Raw genomic sequence first — 9,484 nt, 5'->3', positions numbered from 1 at the left:
GCACATTTACTTTGTCTAGAAAAACCTCTAGTCACACCTTCAATTTATCTTGATATCCTGCATCCTTTAGCATAGAATGAAAACTGGAAAAAAGTATGTAAATGAAAAAGTTAATAATAAACAATAATTTTACATGTAAACTATTGTTGCAAGCTAATTCCCTTTAAAAAAATTCCAAAAGAAAATTAACACAATCACATTCTTGGATTTTTTTTAAGTCCTTATATAAAAAGGCTGTGAATACCTTGGTTTATATATTATTCATGAACTATATACAACATTAAAGTTACCAGTGTGTTTTTTAAAACATTTATGTGATGGATAATGCAGATGAAATTTTTGACCTTTAAACAAGGAAACATATTTTATTCACTGGAGACTTTTATGCCTCTGGATTCTGAAAGCACAATCAAGCATATAAATAGAAGAATTTATAACATAATGCCACCCTGTTTGTTTCTGGGGAAAAAAAAAAACATGGAACAGAAATGAACAACTATCACAGAAAATGAATCTTAAGCTATATGAAAAGGCAAAATGTACTTCTTAAGGGATGCTTATTACTGCCTAACTTTCTTAAAAGTCATATCATGATCAGTATTTAAGTTATTCATGACTTTGATGACATGACAAAAATGTTAATCATAACAATAAAAGATCAGTGTAAATAGAAATGATGGTGGCAATTTATCTTCAGCAAACTAGCTGATGTTTCTGGACTTTCATAACTAACCTATCTTTTTACTTTGAACCTTCAAACCACTGAAAATTTTCCTTCTGTTTTCTGTTTATTCCCTCTGTCCCCCTTTCTCTTTCATAAGGAGTATATGGGGATGTATACGTATAAACACATATTTATATAAACATTAAAGAGAAAATACATATACGTACACATAATACACAAAATGTATACATACACACATGTATAATGTGTAAATAGAAATTAAACAAAAATATGTATTACACAATAGTGTTAGGCAATATAACACACCCATACACACACACACAGGCTCCTCATATTTCCACACCATTCTCCCCGAGGGAAAAGTATTGAAAGAGTATTGCTCTGTTCACTTCTTTACTCCTTCCAGGGGAGGAGTGAGATACCTGATGAAGGTGTAAGAGAAGAAACCATGAAAATGTGCTTCTACCTTATAGCTTTATTTCTAAGTCTTCCTGCCTGCAGAGAGATGGTCTGATTTGCTGTGAGCTACAGTAACCCTGTGGGCTGGCCTTGCTCTGGCCAGGAATACCTGCAACTATCCAGCTGTGTCTATGACTGAGGAGTGTAAATTTGGCCCCCAAAACTCAAATATGTGTGTGTGTGTGTGTATAATTTTCCTTCCCTTTATTTTCAAATTGTACTTCAAGAAGTTAACCTAGCTTCAAATAGTTAATGATTTCTCAATTCATAGTTATCACACAAGGAACAAAACAACAGATTTTTTTTAAAAAACAACAGAATTTAATCAACTCTCCTAGATTCTATTTTTAATTAATTCTGAAACATAGAATGCCTTAGAAATCTGAACACTAGAATTAGGCTAGTTGTTTTGCGTGTATTACGTGTAAGATGATTTTGAGTTCTAATTTCCTCAGTTACATGGAGATATAACGATAAAGCTCAAGAACTAGATTGTCAGGCAATTCATTTCCAACTCTAGGTCTCCACTCCAAAAAAAACCCTATGATTTCAATACTGCTCTTTGAAAAATAAAAGTACATATTTTAAAAGACTTTATTTTCAACTTTAAATATTATGCTTTGAAAAGCATATCATTAAAACAACCATTTCCTTTAAAATAAAATGACATATCCTACATTCCAGTTTAAAGTAGCCAACTCTCTTTAACTTAAATAGTAATTTCTTCACTCATTTTGTATTTGGAACTTCTTAGTGACCAGTTGATTGAAAGTAGGCTATTTGCAGAGTTGTATCCTCCTGACATTCTCGTCTAGTCTCCAGATTTCTCCATTCCTGGAAGCTGCAACATAAAATTCATTTGCTTATTGTACATACTACTATATGCCCAGAATTATAAAAACATGGAGGGCTTTTACATTTGTTTAATATCTCTTTTTGTAGAGGAGAACAAACCAACAAATATGTAGGCATAATACACAAATGTGAAGAATCTCCTATTTTATCTTAATAAAGATAAATTGGTGGGAAAGAAAATAGTAAATCAACTACTATAGACCACTGTACTATGTGTCCATTTTTATAAAATTTTATCCTATTTATCCCTCATAAGACCTCCAATGAAGTGAGTTTTTTAGCCCTAATTTAAAGATGGAAAAAAAACTGAGACTCAAGATCACAAAGTGAGTGGCAGTACCAAAATGCCAAACCTGCCCAAATCAAGCTCTATTTAGTATATTGCCCTATTAGACATGTTAGCTGTTGTTCTGCTATCTTTAGTCAATATTTTCTCTGAAATCACATTTTCTATTACTTAATATTTATTGAATATACTGTTATGCAGAGAATCAGAAGGTGTGAGGGGAAAAAAAAACCCTGTGGTTCTGCCCTTAAGCATAAAATAATTTAATTTCAGAACCGGTTGTTCTGAGTTTAAAGCCTTGATCACATGAACTGTTCTGTTCTGGACATGGGAAAAGATGGATTAAATAGACAATGTCTTACCCAATTAGGGTCAGACAGCATGGATATATACACAAAAGAAACAATTAAACACAGGCACTAGAAAATAAACCAAAAATATGAAGAGGAACAGTGAAAAGGTCAAAGCAAAATTCAGGCAAGGTGATCATTGATTCAGTTAACATATATACATTGCATACTGCTGTGCCTGGCACAGTGCTAAATGCTGACAAAACATCAACCAAGAACATATACCTGCTGCTCTCATGGAGTTTACTGACTAGCAGAGGACACAGACAAACAAGCAATGTCAGTGCTTTGTGATAAAGCCAGGTAAAGGGGAACATACTGGGTGCAATGTGAACAGAAAAGTGGACACATAGGCCATTCTCCACTAGTTTGCTATACCAAGGGATATGTAAGGGATATCCCTGGGGGGATATAAAAGAAGTTAACTAGGTGGCAAGGCTATAAGCCACATGAGGGAACAAACATACGATATACCACAGGGCCTGGCACAGATTCCTGGCCAAAAGTAGACATTTGTGACTTACCACACTAACCAAATAAATGAAGAGGGAAATAATCTTGAATTCAACCAAGGAAGGAATGATAAGCTAGTGTAAGAGCTAATGTTTGAGGAGAGGGTACTAAAAGACTATGTTTTAAATCTATTTTTGATATTTTAAACTCAAGATAATTAGCTATACTACCAACAATGCCAACAGTGATTAATCTTGTACATATGTAATGGTGCTCTATTGCAGGATATCTGTAGGATAAATTCCTGACAGCGTATATTTTTCCAAAAAAAAAGGCAGGATATAAAAATAATACTACTTTATGATCGGAGTCTGGCAAACAAATGCACATATAATTTATGCCTTTGTGTATAGAAACATGCACAAGCACAAATGTATGTGAGAATATCTATGGGTATGGATTTAAAGAAACCAGTACTATTAGCATCTACATGTTTACAATGGTTATTTTTTCATGTTTCTGATTTCTAAAAAATTCCTATAATGAAACTCCTCAAAACACACATGCACACAGAAGATGCATTCAAATATGCATGCTGTTGGGCTCCCCAGAGGGAGCCTGCTTTTCCTTCTGCCTATGTCTTGGCCACTCTCTCTGTGTCTCTCATGAATAAATAAATAAAATCTTAAAAAAGGAAAAAGAAAAAACAAATATGAATGCTGATATCAATGAATCATGATGAACAGTCTCTTGAAGAAGTATACTCAGAGTACTTAATTTTAAATTAAATAACATAAGTGCCCCTGTTCAGAAAATTATTATTGTCATTGTATATACAGAAGGAAAAATTATCCCAGATAAATGTATAGAAATAGAGGTATTCCACTTTCAGCTTCAAATTTATCTTAGTGTTTTAATTTTTACAAATTTGCCTAGCTAACATGTAAGCCCCAAATCCATATACCTGGTGCTCTACATGAATTATGTCAGTTAGTTCTCATAGGAACCACATGACAGAGGCACTATTTTTATCCCCACTTCAGAGATATGGAGACTGAGGCTTAGGTTTAGACGCAGAACCAAGATCACATAACCACTAGAGGACTGGTATTCAAAGCTAGGTGCTAGGGGCACCTGGATTGCTCAGTGATTATCTGCCTCTGGCTCAGGTCATGATCCTGGCATCTGGGATCAAGTCCCACATGGGGCTCCCCTCAGGGAGCCTGCTACTCCCTCTGCCTACAACTCTGCCTCTCTCTGTGCCTCATGAATAAATAAATAAAAATCTTTAGGAAAAAAAAAAGCTAGGTGCCTCCTGAGCCCATGGTTTTAATCACCAGACTAAACTGTATCTTTCAGCTTTCTCATAATGCTGCAAAATTAACTTGACAAGATGTAAAGTAAAACAAATTGTGCTTTGAAGTGCATAGTTATGCCATGTAAGATAATGTCTGCTTTTATCTCTGCATTTTAATGAATGTATGTTAAGATAATGCTAAGTAAAGGGGGAAATGAGGTAACAGTGTTTTTAAATAAAGACTTAAATCCTGGTTAAATTTAATCAGATTTGCCCTATATGTACAGATTTGCCCTATACGTAAGTATGCCAATCGAACAAGATCTTCATTTGATTGTTTGCAAGTACCTAGTTTTAGAAACTGTCATTTAAGTTCTGTTATACTTTAAATGGAGACCAAACCACATTCTTAGAAGATAGTTGAATCTACCCCAAGCTATTAGGAAAGTTGAAGCAATCTTCTAAGAGCATTCTTTGATTGGATCAAGTCCATTACCCCTATTATCCTAGTTAACAACCTCCCAAGTATGAGGGATCTCTCATAATACTTAAGCACTCAAGAGTTCAAGATGGCAACTGATATGGAATGCATGTCCACAGATGGTTTCTGACCATTTGTGAATATTCAAAGGTTGGCATCTAAATAGAAAAGGATTTATTGGCTATTTTTCAAGTAGTGCAAGACTATTATAACTGGTGACACTGTTAAAAAAGGAAACCAAGATTATGTATTCTGGAAACATTTTCAAAAGTTGCTTTAACTGATGGGAAGTTTTCCCAACAAATGTGGTTATTTTTCACTACCTATTAAGTAAGGGCAAATTTCAAAATTAGAATTACTACTGATACATACAAATGACATTTCCATTAAAATTCTATTTCAGGAAAGGAAATTTTACAGTAGACACTCGGTGCTGCCTTGCCAATTGGCAAGAAGTCAAACATTTTAGCCTTGGAATTAAGTATTATATGAGACCTAGGGGGATGAGACGGTGCTGGTTAAGCCACACTCCTCCCTATCTTTTAGACCAAGGTGAGTAAAAATGAACTGAAGCATATTTTTTAAAGGGTAACAATATTCTTTTATCCTACAGTTTCTTCATTGCTTATGAATCACAAATTTTGTTTTGAACATTTTACCAACATTTATATCCTATTTCTGTCTCTTCATGAAAGAAAAAGTACAAACTTAACCGTACTTAGAAATGAAGTACTCAAACATACCAATGTAAGTAGTAAGAGTTACTTTGTCTAGCAGAGAAAGTTTAAATGGGTGTTTCCTATTTTTTTCAGTTTTGGAAAGATGTTTTATCAGTCTTGATTTGTCATTCACATACAGTGCAAGACTTTTTCCTCACTTGATTTTGGAGCTCCTAGTAAAAGTTAAAGGCAGAAAGTGGCTGCTGAGTTGTGGTATGTTAGCATCATTGTGAAATGGCATATTAATAAGTAAAAATTAGGATTAAAAATATAATGTTAAGGGCATTCCTAAGAGGATTGTCCCAAGAGGGCAAGAGACGATCATCTAGCCCACTAGTCTAGAAATATGTCACAGAGTCGATGATTTGGAACCTAACCCAGGCAGCAACCTGTAGAGACCCATTTTCTATTTAAATGTTAATACAAGGTCACCAACAGTGAAGTGCAATCTGGAGTGAAGGCTGTTCTCCTGCATTCCAGCCCTCCTCCGTCTCTCCACTGGAATAACTGGTATAGGAAACTGATGTCACCCTGACAGCTGAGCAAAGGAAGAAAAAATTTAATTCCCAGAAGCTCAAGCTGGTGAAATTTTAAAAGAATAAGCTGAATTGGAACCAGAGAATACTGGCTAATTTTTGCCTATTGTGAAAAAACAGTATAAAAATAGCAACAGTAAAAGTGATTATAATAGCTAACACTTAATGAACTGTTACTACTTGAGAGGTACCATGTTAAGGGTTGTGTAACTGGGTCATTTAATCCTTATGGAGACCCTATAAAGCAAGAGCAATTGTGATCTCCATTCTATAGACAAGGAAAAAGAGATTTGTAGAAATCTAAGAAGTAACTCTCCAAGATCACACTGTTTGTGGCAGATTAAAGATGGAGGCAAATTCCTTTCACTCCCCCCACTGAGAACTGAGTCTCTGAATCTGTACGGGTTCTGTGCTTTGTTCAGTAGATCCCAGTAGAAGTGAAATTGTGCCAATTTTTGAAGTAGGGCTCTCATTTCTGTCTCTTAGAAAACTCTCCCCCAGGAAAGCCAGCCACCATGTAGGAAAACCAACTACCTCAAAACCATTATGCTGTGAGGAAGCCCAAGCTAGACGAGTAAAAAGGACACACTTAGTGCAAGATGCTCAATCATCCTTCAGCTGTCCCAGTCCAATCACCTCAAGCAGACATGTGAGGGAATGTGATGGTTAATTTTATGTATCGATTTGACTGGGCTAAAGGATGACCAAATAGCTGATAAAACATTATTTCTCAATGTGTCTGTGAGAATGTCTCTGAAATAGATTAACATTGGAATCAGCAGACTGAGTAATGAAGGTCCCCTCACTAATTTGAGTGGACAGCTTCCAATCCATTCAGGGCTTGAGTAAAGCCAAAAGGCAGAGGAAGGTGAATTCTGTGTTTCTACTTGCACAAAGATGACCATCTTTTCCTGCCCTCAGACATCGGTGTTCCTGCTTCTCAGCCTTTCAGACTCACACTGCAAGTTATCCATCACACCCCTGATTTTCACAGACTCTGACTGAATTTCAACACTGGCTTTTCCAGTTCCCCAGTTCACAGGTGGCAGACTGTGGGACTTCTCAGACTCCATAGCACAGAAACTAATTCCTATAACAAATGTCTTCCTCTGTATATCTCTACATATCCTACTGGTTCTGTTTCTTTGGAGAATTCTGACCAGCACCCAAAGGAAGTCTTTAGATGACTCTGCCCCAACTGATGACCTCACCGGGTTTACAAACTTTAAGTTAAAACCTCCCTTCTGAATCAATTCACAGAATTATCAGACAAAATGATAAATTGTGGCTTTAAGCCACTAATTTCTTGGATGGTTTCCTACAAGGCAATAGATAACAAGAACACTATTATTAAGTGGTAGATTTAGACAGTAGCACACAAGACCTCTGCAGGGGACCTACTATTTTCATAAGAATATTAAGTCACCCAAGAACATAAGATGATATTTGCTTTTTTCACTATGTTGACATTCACACTGATGGTGCCAAAGCATTGGTAGACAAAATTGGGAATATCTTAGCCTGAATCAAGGGAGTGACACCAAATGATATTAATAGGCATTCTGTCCCTAGCCACATACAATATTTTTTAAAAATCCAAGTTTCCTTAAAAATGTGGTAGATGAAGTAGTAAAAATTAATTTTATAGAATCTTGGCCATTGTGCATATGCATTTTGAATATTGCGTGACAAAGTGGTAGTACACAGAGAAAGCTTCTGCTTTACACCTGTCATTTTTGAGGAATTGGTGATCGAGCATGGAGATAAACTAGCTGCATTTTTCATGGAACACCATTTTTACTTGAAAGAACAACTGACAGACAAGCTATGGTTATTCAGACTTGGGTATTTGACAGGCATTTTCTTGGAAAGGAATGAAATAAGCTTGTCACTTCAAGTCAAACAACTGACACTATTTTTGCCAGTGATAAAATTCAAACTTTCAAGCAAAAATAAAAATTTTGAAAAACTTATATCTGCCACAGTGAACTTGACAGCTTCACAATACTTATAAACTTTTCTGATGAGTTCAGTGATGTTATAAACACATGCAATTTTTCTGTATTGAATAATGAAATGTGTTAACATTGGAAAAGCCTGCATAATTCAGGCAGGGTGATATTTTCCAACTGACCAACCCATGACAGCAAAAAAAGTCACATAGGAGTTAACATCCATTCAAAATACAGTATAGTCCAACAAATTTTAAATGTCAGAGAGTGTCCAAAATTTACTGGTTTGTTTTCAGAGCCCCCATTGCAACTAACCATAAGAAATGCCCACTTGTTGAGTTTTAATGTAGTATCAAAGAATGATATCCATGATTACTGAAAGCCTATTAAAATGCTTCTTCCTTTTCCAATTATTTATATGTGAGAAGCCACATTCTCATACACTTCAGCCAAAACAACAGACTACTATAGATTAAATGTAGAAGCAGATTTAGGAAGTTAGCAGTTTCCTATTAAGTCAGGCATTAAAAAGATTTACAAAACAGTGCCACTCTTCTCACTAAATATCCTTTGTTTTGGAAAATAGAGTTGTTTTCACACATACACAAATATGCCGTTTATGTTACCGTGTCAATAATGGCTTTATTATTATTTAAAAATACATAATTTTTAAACATTCTTAGTTTTAACCTTTTTCCTTAAACTGCTAATACAGTAAATAGCAATACCTATATAACCCACATAAGTTAAAATACACTGGGTTCTCAATAATTTTTAAGAGTGTAAAGGAGTCCTGAGATAAATTTGAGAGCCACTTCTCTAAAGTAAAACATCACTTCACTCCTCACACACATTGATCTGATTAGACGTTTATTATGAGGTGAGAGATTATATGGCCCAGGGAGCAAAGAAATCAGCCAAGAATCAGAAACAGTCCTATTAAAGGACTGCAGATGGCATCATAAGAGAAATAACAAGTATATTCAGTGTAGGATGATCTGAGGGTCACATATCAGAGACACACCCATAGTAGCACTTTTTTTAACTGTTGCATTTACAATACTATTTATTGCTGATAAGCTCTTTATACTCATTATACACAAAGACTTCCCGATTTATATTTTTACCCAGAAACACACAGTATTATGTCATGGAGTTGTATCAGATGTTAACATAGAAATTTAATCTTTCGTTGTATCCTATTGTCACTAAGCAAGAAAACTAAATAAGCCTCTGCTTCACATTTATAACAATGTCATTCTTGTCTTGACAGCATGTCTCCTGAAAAATGTCACTGTTAGTTCCTGTCTGGAGAGTAGATTTACTATTCCCTGGGTTCAGACACTTAATGCACCATAGCAACAGTCTTAAGACATTTTTACAATCTTATTATTATATGAATGGCAAGAGT

Source organism: Vulpes lagopus, chromosome 11 (assembly GCF_018345385.1).
Source record: "Vulpes lagopus strain Blue_001 chromosome 11, ASM1834538v1, whole genome shotgun sequence".
Lineage (NCBI taxonomy): Eukaryota > Metazoa > Chordata > Mammalia > Carnivora > Canidae > Vulpes > Vulpes lagopus.
The sequence above is the reverse complement of the archived record's forward strand: the minus strand, read 5'-3'. Positions refer to the sequence as shown.